Raw genomic sequence first — 14,907 nt, forward strand, 5'->3', positions numbered from 1 at the left:
AATGGAGGTCACGTTTTCAGTTGCGTTCGTCTAATGCTGAATCTCTCTCACCTCTGTCATGTTCTTTGATTATGCTGATGTTGAATCTTGATGTGGTAGTGTTAACAAAGAACATTAGGCTTTGTTTTACAACAAAACTTTTTATTACTCACACTACTCTAAAGGATTACTGTAATGCCTAAGATGAATACAGTTAGAAATAATGGTCTAACACTAACTTACACTCAGATACTTCAGAGCTACTCTAACATGCAACTGCTATCAACTCCTTACTAACACTTTGTCGTGGAACACATGTTGCATCTGTGTCATGTGCCTGCATACTCGCACCACCTGCTGGTCGGATGCTAGAACTACAACAGTAAAACATATAATGTATAATACACATACAGATGATGATGGTCTACTAATATTATATAGATGATAGTCTACCTATCATCACATCCTCCTTTCTTTCGAAATGATTTTGAATCATAATCATGTACATTCAAACTAGACACATATACATTGATTTTAGCCATGTAAAACTGCATGGCTTCCAAATGATTCTGCTGCTGAACCGCCTTTGTTCCTGAAGTGGTCTTTTTCCTGTACTTGTGGTATTGCAATATGTATTGACTTCATGTTTTCTTCGCTCTATTTTTAAAGGACTATTGACTTCTTGCTTCTTGAAAGACCTGTTGCTGAAGCATGAAGAACTTTTGTTCTTTTCTGTTTTCTCTCTCAAGACAGGCTTGGTATCTATATGCACCATGATCTACATTTTTCTTGAGCGTGAACTGCTCTAGTTGTGAGACCTGACTTGCTGAAGTTTCATGGAGTTTGGGTATGTTTGCCTGTAACCTCTGTACATCCTCAACTAATTGTATTATCTCATGGTCTTTTGCTGCCAGTTCAACTTCCTGACTTGATCGTGTTAGCGCTTCGATAGCTTGTTCCCCACCAGGAGCTTTGTGGATCTGGGTGGCCAGCTGCAGGGATTTGTTAGCTGAGGAAAGTTGCTTACGTAAGGTCTCTGTCTCTCTTTAAACCACCCCTGCCCTCTGATTGACTCTTTCCAGATCTCCTGATAACTTCAACTTCATCCACTTTGGCAGTTGATTCTGCATCATACTTTGCTTTTAAATCACATAGCTCAGTCTGAGTTGATTCTTGGGCTGTCTGTAACACTTGAATCTTGTGATCAGCTTCCTCAAATTTGGAGGCTCAAAATGTTTGAGTCTCCTGCAACTTCCTTTTCTTTTCCATGAAGTCATTCTGTAATTTCTGCTCTTTCCCAAGAGCAAGGTTTTCTGCTTTGCTGCTCAAGATCTGCTTATTCGTTGATTTTTTCTTTAAGTGCTTTTATTGCTACTTCCTGATTCTTGACTTCTGCAAACCCCCTGTTTCATAGAATTTACAGTACAGAAGGCAGCCATTCGGTCCATCGAGTCTGCACTGGCTCTTGGAAAGAGCGCCCTAGGTCAACACCTAGGTCAACACCTCCACCCTATCCCCATAACCCAGTAACCCCACCCAACACTAAGGACAATTTTGGACACTAAGGGCAATTTATCATGGCCAATCCACCTAACGTGCACATCTTTGGACTGTGGGAGGAAACCGGAGCACCCGGAGGAAACCCACGCACACACGGGGAGGATGTGCAGACTCCACACAGACAGTGACCCAAGCTGGGAATCGAACCTGGGACCCTGGAGCTATGAAGCAATTGTGCTAACCACTGTGCTACCGTGCTGCCCACATTGTATTCCTCAAGTATGTCCTGCAGTTTCTGATTCTCGGTTTCTATATCTTGCATACACTGGACTTTGAGCTGGAGCAGTTGTCCTAGATCTAATGTTGGAACAGGATCATTGCGGTCACTGTTGGTGATACACAAAGTTGCATTTACAGATTGCAATGAGTGCTTCTTCTGCAGCAGAAATACCTCTAGGTTTTTGGATGTATCCTGTGATCCAGACCCTTCTGATGCTGCATCTCCCATCGACCAGGATACTCAGCTCTTTTTTAACTTCTTCATAGTCAGAATGCCCTTTCAGCTTTTCTCTGGTTTTCACTGCACTCAACTGCTGTTCGGTGGTATCTCTGAGATTATCCGCCACCACTTGCAGCTCTGCCTTTTTCAGTTGCAGGAAGGTTTCCATATCTCCTGTCTTTCTAGTTAGCTCTTTCTTCTGGATGTTCAGTTGCTTGATTTCCTGATGCAACTGGAGTAGTTTCTGCAATTTCAGCACAGCATTTCTGTTGTTGTGTTCACTTGCTTCAAGTGCTCTTTTTGACTGAGTGAGTTTGTTTTCCAATTCATTCAAGGCAATTCCCTTTCATGTGGCTATTCTCTCTCTCTCTCTGGAGACTCAATTCTGTGCTGAAGGGAATTCATCTTTGTGTTCAGCTGGTTTATGACTGCCGATCCTTCTCAATAAGCTGTTTCTGGTGCACTATTTCTGCTCGTTCAAACCGAGAGGCAAGTTGCAGGGTTTCTAGTCCCCTCTTCTCCTCCCGCAGCACAGCTTGTGTCCTCTCTAGTTCCTTCATTTCTAGCTCATGGTGCTGTTTCAATTCCAAAAGGTCACCATTTTCTTTTGTGAGGCCATGATATGATACAATATGCCAGTTGTCTTTTGTTTGTCACTCAAGATCAGTGCTTTTTGGCTTATTTGATTTCTTTCCATGCTTTTCAAACTCTCTTTTGTCCTGCTGTTCGGACCGTTCGTTCGTGTTTTCTATTGTTTTGACACAATATTTCTGTTTGATGTTTGATGAGCAGTCATTGACATCACCGTTGTGTTTCTTTTCAAGGAGACATCCAGAACCCGTACAGTCATCGTCTGAAGCAGCCTTCTGCTTCGCTTTGAAGACTTTGTTTCTGTCGACTTCCGACTTGGTATTTATACATTGTTTCACACTCTCGAGGGCACCCGTATCTTCTTGGTCCACCACCGTTTAAGTGGAATCTTTTTTGTAATTCGCTGTGTATGGAGCTGTGGCCTGAGTCTTGGATTGTTTCTCTGGAGTCTGTACTGACTTTGAATCTATGGAAGCCTGTGCGCAATTGGTATATCGCCAGTGTCTGTATCTTTGGTGTCTGTATAGTCGGTATTTGTATCGTTGGTGTCTGTATCGTATAATCGTTGCTGCTGCGCCTAGCAGTGATCACTTGTCTGCTTCAACAGTTGCAAATTTAACTGTGAATAATTGTGCATTCACTTTGACTTGCAGGTTACACCTTGCAAGTTAATTTCTGAAGACTTTAAGTCCAATTAACGCCTTAATTGGTGCGCCATGGTGGTCGGTGAGATTGCTATCATTTTCCTCTATTCGTGGTTGAATCCACATCTTCAGCAGGTCTGCTTTGTTGATTAAATTTGCTCTGGTCTGTGTCCAGTTTGATGTTTGTGCTGGTTTGATTAATTATGAATGGAATCGTCCAATTATCCAAGTGGTTTGTTATTCCTTCTTCTATTTTTGTTGTTGTTCAGCGCCTTCATTGATCGTGTCCATGAAAATAGAACCTTCCAGGACATCTGGTGCATCATTAAACTCAACTTGCCTGTTCACTTTGCATAATTGACGAATCACCCATTTTTTTAGCCTTGGATATGACATTAACACTCTTAGGTTGCTGTGTTCTTGAAATCAACAGGCATTGCTGGGCAAAATGGTTTCTCTTGGAGCATCTGCCGCATGTTTTTCCATATGCAGGACATTTTCTCAGGCAATGCGTTCTGCCGCACCTCCGATGTAAAATGGTGTTCTCTGAAACTTTCTGAAAATGTCCGTCGCCCGGACGCTTCTGATCCCGCTGCGACACAGCAAAGGTGGCGTCGGTCGCGCCCTCTTTTTTCTCGTGTCTTTCTTGTGTTTGGATCTCAGTGATTTGCTTTTGTGCAATCTCACTGGCTTTGCATATTTTTATGGCGTCTTCTAGTTTTAAATTGTTTTCCCTCAGCAATCGTTCAGTTAATTTATCAGGTTGCAGACAGTTTATAATTTAGGCTTTTATCAATGCATCATGGAGGTCTGCGAAATTGCAGGATTGCTCTTTGAGATGCACGTAAAAAGGACTCTTGCTTGAAAACACGCCAGTTCACATCTACATTACCAGTCGTGAGCAGTTGACAAGGGAGTCTTCAATGCTTCCATCTCACTTCGACGATCCTGGTAGGATGTTGTTTTGCAGTCGATTTTCTCCAAGTCTCCGATTGTTTTCTTGTGTCTTCTCACTGTACCTAAATTTCCCTAACTGTTCTCTTTCGACATTCACTCCGAGAAACCATGTAACGTCCGTTGATTATGCTGATGTTTAATCTTAAAGTGGTAGCGTTTACAAAGAACATTAGACTTTGTTTTACAACAAAACTATTTATTACGAACACTACTCTAAAATTGTTTTTTAAAATGACCGATCAGAAAACGTTAAATGCCATCGATGGCCCAAATCGCCAGATTGTGAAATATAAAGTTATAGGGGACTGTCTGGAAATTCACTGTATGAATCCATGGCAGCTCTCCGTATTACAAATCATGAGATGATATGTGATAGATTAACAGTTTTGCATTGGAGAAGTGAGGTAGGCAGCCAGTCAGCAAAGGAGCCCGAGAATCGGGTGGGATATTGTAGGAAGCAAGCACCCCACAGGATAAGGGTGGGGACCAGGCAGAAGCCTACCACCACCACTGTGACACCGGCGAGCACCAGCTCGGTTACAACCATGAGTCCAAGGACAACCCCCAGGCCCGAATGTGGTGAGCATATCATTAGCCATACTATGGGACACGGGTTAGTTCTCACCCCCACTGATGAATCAGTGATGATAGTACCAGGATATGAACATGTGAAAGTTATGATTAATATCGCCAGCCTACTAGCCTATTGTTATGGTCCACAATGGATTGTAGCCTTGGAGAGGGAGATTTTGGACGGGAATGGATTGAAAACACATAAGCAACAACAGAGAGACATAGGGGAATTAGCAGTTGGAGGATATGGGGCAGGAGTTTCGACTGTCAACGCCCTTGACATTGCAAAGGTAAGTGAAGAGATTGAAGTTATGGAAGGGCAAATGAGAGCTGCAGTCAAGGATATATACAAGATGCCGAAATTACTACAGACCTTAGCCAGCTGGTTAATTGGCTCATGTGGAGCATGACAACAATTTCAGACAACAATTAATGAGTTACGTCGTACAACTATACCAGGCGTGGCATTGTGTGTGAATTGCCTGGGCATAATGTTGTTCTAACCAATTTGTCCGAGTCTATTATCATTGGCCGTCATGAACTGACGCCATACAGGGATGTGTCCATCATGGAAACAGATGACCTCGAGCGAACTGACGATGACCAACGGATTCACCAATACGTCCAGAAGGGACTTCCACGAATCCCGCACTTGCGGACCAACAGGGAAGGATTTAAGGAGGCAACGCAGATTGACCACCTCTGGAACAAGGAGTGCGATCTCATCAAGACTCATGCTGAGAAGGCTGAGGAACGGTTTAAATCACAGCATTTTTTCTCTAGAATATGGAATTGGAGACTGAATACCTATATCCATCCATGGATACGTATTATACACACATTGTTGTAATTTTGCAGCTGTTTATATTGCTCGTCTTTTTATTATGCTCTGTTGCGTCAGGCGCCACTTTAGGGAATGTCAGAAAGACAGTCACCCCATAGATAAAAAGGAATTATTACAGCTCTTATCTGTTGACCATTACACACCTAGGCCAGACTCCAGCAGGTTTAATATGTCTATTTAATGGCCTGTTCTTGGGCTAGCCAAGGGCCAAAAGGGGGGATTGAAGGTGGGTCCAGCAGTGAGACCTCTTAAAACTGAATAGCTAGGATGCTACTAGAGTAGTTTTACATAAGTTAGTTTATTAAGGATTGAGATTAATTATAGGAAGTGTACTTTTAGGACATAGCAGTAATAAGTAATCAAATTCTTGCTACAAGCAGGAACCATAATGCATGATGGGATTTAGGCTAGCTAACTTGACCATTTTTTTGAGACACACAAAATGTGTGATCTAGCAAATTACTAGTATATGCATGTTTTTATCAGTGGCCTCCAATATCCTCTGGAAACGAAAAGGGCAGCACGGTAGCATGGTGGTTAGCATAAATGCTTCACAGCTCCAGGGTCCCAGGTTCGGTTCCCGGCTGGGTCACTGTCTGTGCGGAGTCTGCATGTCCTCCCCGTGTGTGCGTGGGTTTCCTCCGGGTGCTCCGGTTTCCTCCCACAGTCCAAAGATGTGCTGGTTAGGTGGATTGGCGATGCTAAATTGCCCGTAGTGTCCTAAAAAAAAAAGTAAGGTTGGGGGGGGGTTGTTGGGTTACGGGTATAGGGTGGATACGTGGGTTTGAGTAGGGTGATCATTGCTCGGCACAACATCGAGGGCCGAAGGGCCTGTTCTGTGCTGTACTATTCTATGTTCTATGTTCTAAGTCACTTTTGATATCCTGGCTTTCTAAAACAATCCATGGAGTGAACAGGATGCCAGTTCTGCCATCCTGGCCCTCATGAACAATGAGTGCGCAGGATGGTGAGATGGGGAAAAACAACTTAGGATGCTAAGATTGACGTCAAGCCTTTTTGTAAACACAGCTAACAGGATGAGGCTCAATCATGGGCTGATTGCAATTTTATTGGATAAGGTTTAAACATGACAGCTTCAGGGACTGGATCGAGTCCAACTGGGGTGGGCTATTGATTTTCGGAAATTGCATAATTGATGTGTTTTTATCAGTGTTGAGTCGATATATCTTGGCATTATCCAGACCTCATTTCTGTGGACACGTAACCAAGGTTGGATTAATAAATAAGCCATCTTATCCAGATTGCTGATGTGTCTGTTGATCTCTGTACTGAGTTGAGCCACAGGGAAGAATCCACGTGGAAGCTGACTCAATGCACAGGTCTTGAAACCGCTCCTACACCAAGGACTCAGAACAACAATAGTTTGTCCAATAGTATCAGCAGTTCTACACGCTTGTACTCTGCCCACCTTCCGGGGAGAACCGCAGCGCTTCTGTCATGTGACCCTTTAAGTAGCCGTGTCATCACATGACTATTCGATCTACAGGCTTGGCTTCCATTTTGCACCAAAAAATAAACCACCTTGGGATTTCTTCTATGTTAAAGATGATACAAAAATATAACTTAAAGTCGTAATGAGCAGTGTGACCCCTTCTATCCAGTCACAGGCAAGTTGCCTCCATGCTGTTCTGTGGCCAGTAACCTTTGTGGAGTAGATCTTTCACACTTTTCAAACTTGAGGCAGGCAGTGCTGTTTTCTTACTGGATATTTTTGTTATAAGAACTAGGAGCAGGAGTAGGCCATCTGGCCCCTCGAGCCTGCTCCGCCATTCAATTAGATCATGGCTGATCTTTTGTGGACTCAGCTCCACTTTCCAGCCCGAACACCATAACCCTTAATCCCTTTATTATTCAAAAAACTATCTATCTTTACCTTAAAAACATGTAATGAAGGAGCCTCAACTGCTTCACTGGGCAAGGAATTTCATAGATTCACCACCCTTTGGGTGAAGAAGTTCCTCCTAAACTCAGTCCTAAATCTACTTCCCCTTATTTTGAGGCTATGCCCCCTAGTTCTGCTGTCACCCGCCAGTGGAAACAACCTGCCCGCATCTATCCTATCTATTCCCTTCATAATTTTAAATGTTTCTATAAGATCCCCCCTCATCCTTCTAAATTCCAACGAGTACAGTCCCAGTCTACTCAACCTCTCCTCATAATCCATCCCCTTCAGCTCTGGGATTAACCTAGTGAATCTCCTCTGCACACCCTCCAGCGCCAGTACGTCCTTTCTCAAGTAAGGAGACCAAAACTGAACACAATACTCCAGGTGTGGCCGCACTAACACCTTATACAATTGCAACATAACCTCCCTAGTCTTAAACTCCATCCCTCTAGCAATGAAGGACAAAATTCCATTTGCCTTCTTAATCACCTGTTGCACTTGTAAACCAACCTTCTGTGACTCATGCACTAGCACACCCAAGTCTCTCTGAACAGCGGCATGCTTTAATATTTTATTGTTTAAATAATAATCCCGTTTGCTGTTATTCCTACCAAAATGGATAACCTCACATTTGTCAACATTGTATTCCATCTGCCAGACCCGAGCCCATTCACTTAACCTATCCAAATCCCTCTGCAGACTTCCAGTATCCTCTGCACTTTTCGCTTTACCACTCATCTTAGTGTCATCTGCAAACTTGGACACATTGCCCTTGGTCCCCAACTCCAAATCATCAATGTAAATTGTGAACAATTGTGGGCCCAACACGGATCCCTGAGGGACACCACTAGCTACTGATTGCCAACCAGAGAAACACCCATTTATCCCAACTCTTTGCTTTCTATTAATTAACCAATCCTCTATCCATGCTACTACTTTACCCTTAATGCCATGCATCTTTATCTTATGCAGCAACCTTTTGTGTGGCACCTTGTCAAAGGCTTTCTGGAAATACAGATATACCACATCCATCGGCTCCCCGTTACCTACTGCACTGGTAATGTCCTCAAAAAATTCCACTAAATTAGTTAGGCATGACCTGCCTTTAACGAACCCATGCTGCGTCTGCCCAATGGGACAATTTCTATCCAGATGCCTCGCAATTTCTTCCTTGATGATAGATTCCAGCATCTTCCCTATTACCGAAGTTAAACTCACTGGTCTATAATTTCCTGCTTTCTGCCTACCTCCTTTTTTAAACAGTGGCGTCACGTTTGCTAATTTCCAATCCACCGGGACCACCCCAGAGTCTAGTGAATTTCGGTAAATTATCACTAGTGCATCTGCAATTTCCCATGCCATCTCTTTTAGCACTCTGGGATGCATTCCATCAGGGCCAGGAGACTTATCTACCTTTAGCCCCATTAGCTTGCCCATCACTCCCTCCTTAGTGATAACAATCCTCTCAAGGTCCTCACCTGTCATAGCCTCATTTCTATCAGTCGCTGGCATGTTATTTGTGTCTTCCACTGTGAAGACCGACCCAAAAAACCTGTTCAGTTCCTCAGCCATTTCCTCATTTCCCATTATTAAAACTCCCTTCTCATCCTCTAAAGGACCAATATTTACCTTAGCCACTCTTTTTTGTCTTATATATTTGTAAAAACTTTTACTGTCTGTTTTTATATTCTGAGCAAGTTTACTCTCATACTCTATCTTACTCTTCTTTATAGCTTTTTTAGTAGCTTTCTGTTGCCCCCTAAAGATTTCCCAGTCCTCTAATCTCCCAGCAATCTTTGCCACTTTATATGCTTTTTCCTTCAATTTGATACTCTCCCTTATTTCCTTAGATATCCACGGTCGATTTTCCCTCTTTCTTTCGTCCTTCCTTTTTGTTGGTATAAACCTTTGCTGAGCACTGTGAAAAATCGCTTGGAAGGTTCTCCACTGTTCCTCAACTGTTCCACCATAAAGTCTTAGCTCCCAGTCTACCTTAGCTAGTTCTTCTCTCATCCCCTTGTAATCTCCTTTGTTTAAACACAAAACACTAGTATTTGATTTTACTTTCTCACCCTCCATCTGTATTTTAAATTCCACCATATTGTGATCGCTCCTTCCGAGAGGATCCCTAACTATGAGATCATGAATCAATCCTGTCTCATTACACAGGACAAGATCTAGGACCGCTTGTTCCCTCGTAGGTTCCATTACATACTGTTCTAGGAAACTATCGCGGATACAGTCTATAAACTCCTCCTCACGGTTGCCTTGACCGACCTGGTTAAACCAATCGACATGTAGATTAAAATCCCCCATGATAACTGCTATACCATTTCTGCATGCATCAGTTATTTCTTTGTTTATTGCCTGCCCCACCATCTCGTTACTATTTGGTGGCCGATAGACTACTCCTATCAGTGACTTTTTCGCCTTACTATTCCTGATTTCCACCCAAATGGATTCAACCTTATCCTCCATAGCACCGATGTCATCCCTTACTATTGCCCGGATGTCATCCTTAAATATCAGAGCAACACCACCTCCCTTACCATCCACTCTGTCCTTCCGAATAGTTTGATACCCTCGGATATTTAACTCCCAGTCGTGACCATCCTTTAACCATGTTTCAGTAATGGCCACTAAATCATAGTCATTTACGATGATTTGTGCCACCAACTCATTTACTTTATTCCGAATACTACGAGCATTCAGGTAAAGTACACTTATGTTGGTTTTTTTACCTCTGTTTTGAATCTTAACATCTCCAGTTTTATTCCTTTTGTTATTACTGGGCCTATTCACTGTGCTCCCCTCAGTCACTGTAGCTTGTACTGTCGCCCTTATGGATTTCTGACTATGTCTTCTCTGCCTTGCACTTTTCCCCTTACTTCCTTTTGTTTCTGTCCCTGTTTTATTACCTTCCAACTTCCAGCATTGGTTCCCATACCCCTGCCACATTAGTTTAAACCCTCCCCAACAGCTCTAGAAAATACCCCCCCTAGGACATTGGTTCCAGTCCTGCCCAAGTGCAGACCGTTCGGTTTGTACTGGTCCCACCTCCCCCAGAACCGGTCCCAATGCCCCAGGAATTTGAATCCCTCCCTCTTGCACCATCTCTCGAGCCACGCATTCATCCTATCTATCCTGACATTCCTACTCTGACTAGCTCGTGGCACTGGTAGCAATCCTGAGATTACTACCTTTGAGGTCCTACTTTTTAGTTTAACTCCTAACTCCCTGAATTCCGCTTGTAGGACCTCATCCCGTTTTTTACCTATATCGTTGGTGCCTATGTGCACCACGACAGCTGGCTGTCTCCCCCCCCCCCCCCCCCAGAATGTCCTGCAGCCGCTCCGAGACATCCTTGACCCTTGCACCAGGGAGGCAACATACCATCCTGGAGTCTCAATTGCGTCCACAGAACCTCCTGTCTATTCCCCTTACGATCGAGTCCCCTATCACTATAGCCCTGCCATTTTTCTTCCTGCCCTGCTGTGCAGCAGAGCCAGCCACGGTGCCATGAACCTGGCTGCTGCTGCCTTCCCCTGGTGAGCCATTTCCCTCAACAGTATTCAAAGCGGTATATCTGTTTTGCAGGGAGATGACCGCAGGGGACACCTGCACTGCCTTCCTACTCTTGCTCTTTCTTTTGGTCACCCATTTTCTATCTCCCTCAGTAACCTTCACCTGCGGCGTGACCAACTCGCTAAACGTGCTATCCACGACCTCCTCAGCATCGCGGATGCTCCAAAGTGAGACCATCCGCAGCTCCAGAGCCGTCAAGCGGTCTAACAAGAGCTGCAAGTGAACACACTTCTTGCACGTGAAGGAGCCAGGGACAGTGGACGTGTCCCTGAGCTCCCACATCGCACAAGAGGAGCATGACACGGGTCTGGGATCTCCTGCCATGTCTTAAACCCTTGGTAAACTTAAACAACTAGAATTTCAAAATAAAAATAAATAAATTAGACAATGAAAAGAAAAAGAGAGACTACTTATCAGTCACTTACCAGGGTTAAAGAGCACCTCCTCACACTCTGCACCGAATTACCTCACTGCACCAAATTACCAAGTTTAAAACTCCCACTCTGTATGAGTCTCACTCCGGATGTGTCTCCTGGAAAAGTGCTCGCTTACTGTGCGCGCTCTCTGGCTGCCTTTTATACAGACCTCAGCTAACCGATGACTCAAAAAAAACCTTAACTTCAAAGAGAATAATACAATGTGCCCCTAAACAGGCCTCAACAGGCCTCAGGTGATTGACAGATAACTGCCTCTCAGCAATTAGGGTGGGGGCAGCTTCAACCAATCAGACACTAAGCTCCACACTGCACTTTTAACTGAAAAACAGCAGAATTAGATTTTCCACTTACCTTTGCTGATTTACCTCACTGCACCAAATTACCAAGTTTAAATCTCCCACTCTGTATGAGTCTCACTCCGGATGTGTCTCCTGAAAAAGTGCTCGCTTATCACTGGTACTAACAAGGCAATAGCATCAGTAGAGATATTTTCCTGAGTCTGTGCTGCCCACAACTCTCTGATCATTTTTTTCACGAGCAAAAATGACCCCAACGATGTGGTTGTGCAAAAATGCATTTACTCCTTTCTCATCACCATGGCCCAATGTTTAGGCCAGGGGCTGTTTAGCACAGGGCTAATTCGCTGGCTTTGAAAGCAGACCAAGCAGGCCAGCAGCATGGTTCGATTCCCGTAACAGCCTCCCCGAACAGGCGTCGGAATGTGGCGACTAGGGGCTTTTCATAGTAACTTCATTTGAAGCCTACTCATGACAATAAGCGATTTTCATTTTTCATTTTCATGTAAATGTTCAGAGCTCATATCCAGGTCCAAAACATTACATCCAGCTTGAGCAGGTCCAGTGTTTCTGATGAGATTCAGGTCTTTTTTTTTAAGCGGTGTCAAAAGCTCTCTCTTTCTCAAAGTAAAGTATACCAACAACATCTCATGTACAGCAGATATTCCTGAGGGCTAACTGTATTTGAAAGTGGATTGAGAGTGGAGATGGTTTTGATGTTTGAGTGGGAATAAAGATAGCAGTTAAGGGTTATTGTGTCACTGTATTGATTAGTATTGTTTAAGGAGTAATTGCAAGCTATTTTTCTTGTGTGATGTTCAAGATATTATAATACTGTGTCAGTAATAAATTGCAGCTTCCCCACCAAGCCCATAAGTTTTGTTTTAGTCACCCTTTGTAAACCAGCCTGAGTGGCCTCTCCTACATAGGAATTTGTTTGCAATGGAAAGAGCCATCTCCAATTATTCCTATTTAAACTTCAAAACCTGAAAGAAAGAAACCGTTCCAAACATACTTTTTGTTTTAATGTACCATATCCCTGTTTTGCATGAAATCACCCCTGGGGTGAGGTATCTTTTCCTTACAGTCTTACAAAGTTAAAGTAAAATATTGGGGTTTTTGTCTAGTATCCTAGGCCTGGGATACTGGGATATTTGGGTTTGGTCTGGGATTGTAATAAAACTGGGGCTCGTCCGGAATATTAAAGTATAATTCCTTGTTTGGCTTGGGAATTCTAACATTTTAAGTTGATATTCTGAGGAAGGTCTTGAGGAAGGAGAAACACTTCCTACTCAGAAGCTTAGTCGGAATATGTTTAAATATATTCAAGCACTGCCAATGTTTGACACGAAAGATGTGGACACTATTTAAAAATGTCATTTGATAAAGTGGCTAAGCAATTAAATTCGCCAAAGACCATGTGGGGAGTGTTTGTTCAAACAAAGTTGGTAGGTAGAGCGAGTTAGCATCGCTATCAGAGAAAGTATCTTGTCATTTAGATGAGATGAGGAAAACCATATCGGGATCATAATAATATTTTGAAGAAGACTGCTCAGTCACAGGTGCTACTGCCCAAAGACACCTCTGTCCCAATGGTGTTCAATGACATTCATGTATCTTTCGCCTGTGTGCAGCTTCACAGTTGCCAATTCTCAATCACCAAAGGACTTGGTAAATGGACCCTGGTAGAAGCTTGTTCATTACTTTATTAAATGCGGGGATGTTGACACAGTTATTGCTTACACGATCTTGACCAGGTGGTGGTTCTATCTCGCTGACATTCCGCAATGTACTCCCAATATGCTAATGGTCGGCACCTATTTCCTGATACTACACAGGTTCTGAGCAACATGATCAATAAAACCTTTCCTTTACCTGCCTTTGTCTCAAGTCAACATGGGGAATTCCACATTGCAGTAGATTTTCTTATGAAGGCTAACTGGCACAGTTATGGGGCTGAATTTACAATTTACATTTGTTACACTTTCAGCAATAATCTTATCTTGTGTGGGTGGTGCAGTGGTTAACACTGCTGCCTCACAGCGCTGAGGACCCCGGTTCGATCCCAGCCCCAGGTCACTGTCTGTGTGGCATTTGCACATTCTCCATGTCTCTGTGTGGGTCTCACCTTCACGACCCAAAGATGTGCAGGGTAGGTGAATTGGCCATGCTAAATTGCAACTTAATTGGAAAAAATGATAATTAGCTACTCGAAATATTTATATTAAAAAAAAATCTTATTTTGTATGTTGGGTGCTTATATAATCTTAATCGAGTTTGTCTTATCACATTCAGCACAGAGTCAAACCGCGATTGCTATCGTAGGTCTTTTTGATCCCCTCTTTTTTTGGTTATTCAAACTAATCAGTTCTACTTCGTCTGAGATTTGCAAACAGACTCCTATAATTAAACAGAATAAGCCTTCTATATCAGATTAAAGTGCTGCAGTGACTTTGAATATTTGACCATTCAAATTTAAAACGAGACCTTCAATCACCTGCAATTTGAACAAATCACACGGTGCTTTTTAAGATCGAATCTTTCCTCTCGCCAGGAATCGGTTTGTCACAGCAGTCTGAGTCACTGCTGGTTTTTAAACAGTCAGGCTGAACTTAAAGGAACAGGCTTCAAAATAAAGCAAAACTACTGTCTGGATGTTTGATCTGTCTCATTGATATGAAATTTCACTCCTGGCAAATCCTCAAAAAATCATTTTTATCCTGGCTTCAAGATTTGGTGGAACACATTTAGTTGCTGCTCCCTTCGGAGCTGAAGTTGACAGATATAAAATTTTAATTCATAGGATCTATATTCCCTGAAGTTTAGATAGACAATGCATTTCAATGAACATGAGGTCTGTTCAAATATAACAGAAAGGAGCATAGAACACTGTAGAAGAGATGGTTCACGTCCTGTTTTGCCAGCAAGAGGGAGAGACATAAACAATGTGAATTTCAAGTTCTGTGGAGGTGTTTACAGTGCAACTGTCTGACTCAGCTGCAGCTGAGGGTTTTAATGTTTTAAATCTTTACTCTTCTTTACATGTCAGTCTTGGCCCAGAGAGCATACCTGTGCTGAAGGAGCATTCTGATTCAC

At 43.0% G+C, this 14,907-nt stretch overlaps 1 protein-coding gene across 1 annotated transcript in view; it reads right to left on the bottom strand.

Moving 5' to 3' along the window:
* Positions 1 to 14,907, bottom strand: part of adamts17 (ADAM metallopeptidase with thrombospondin type 1 motif, 17) — a 584,360-nt gene that overhangs the window by 43,825 nt on the left and 525,628 nt on the right. The window lies entirely within an intron of this gene.

The sequence above is a fragment of the Scyliorhinus canicula genome, chromosome 12 (genome assembly GCF_902713615.1).
Source record: "Scyliorhinus canicula chromosome 12, sScyCan1.1, whole genome shotgun sequence".
In the NCBI taxonomy this organism is placed as follows: Eukaryota; Metazoa; Chordata; class Chondrichthyes; order Carcharhiniformes; family Scyliorhinidae; genus Scyliorhinus; species Scyliorhinus canicula.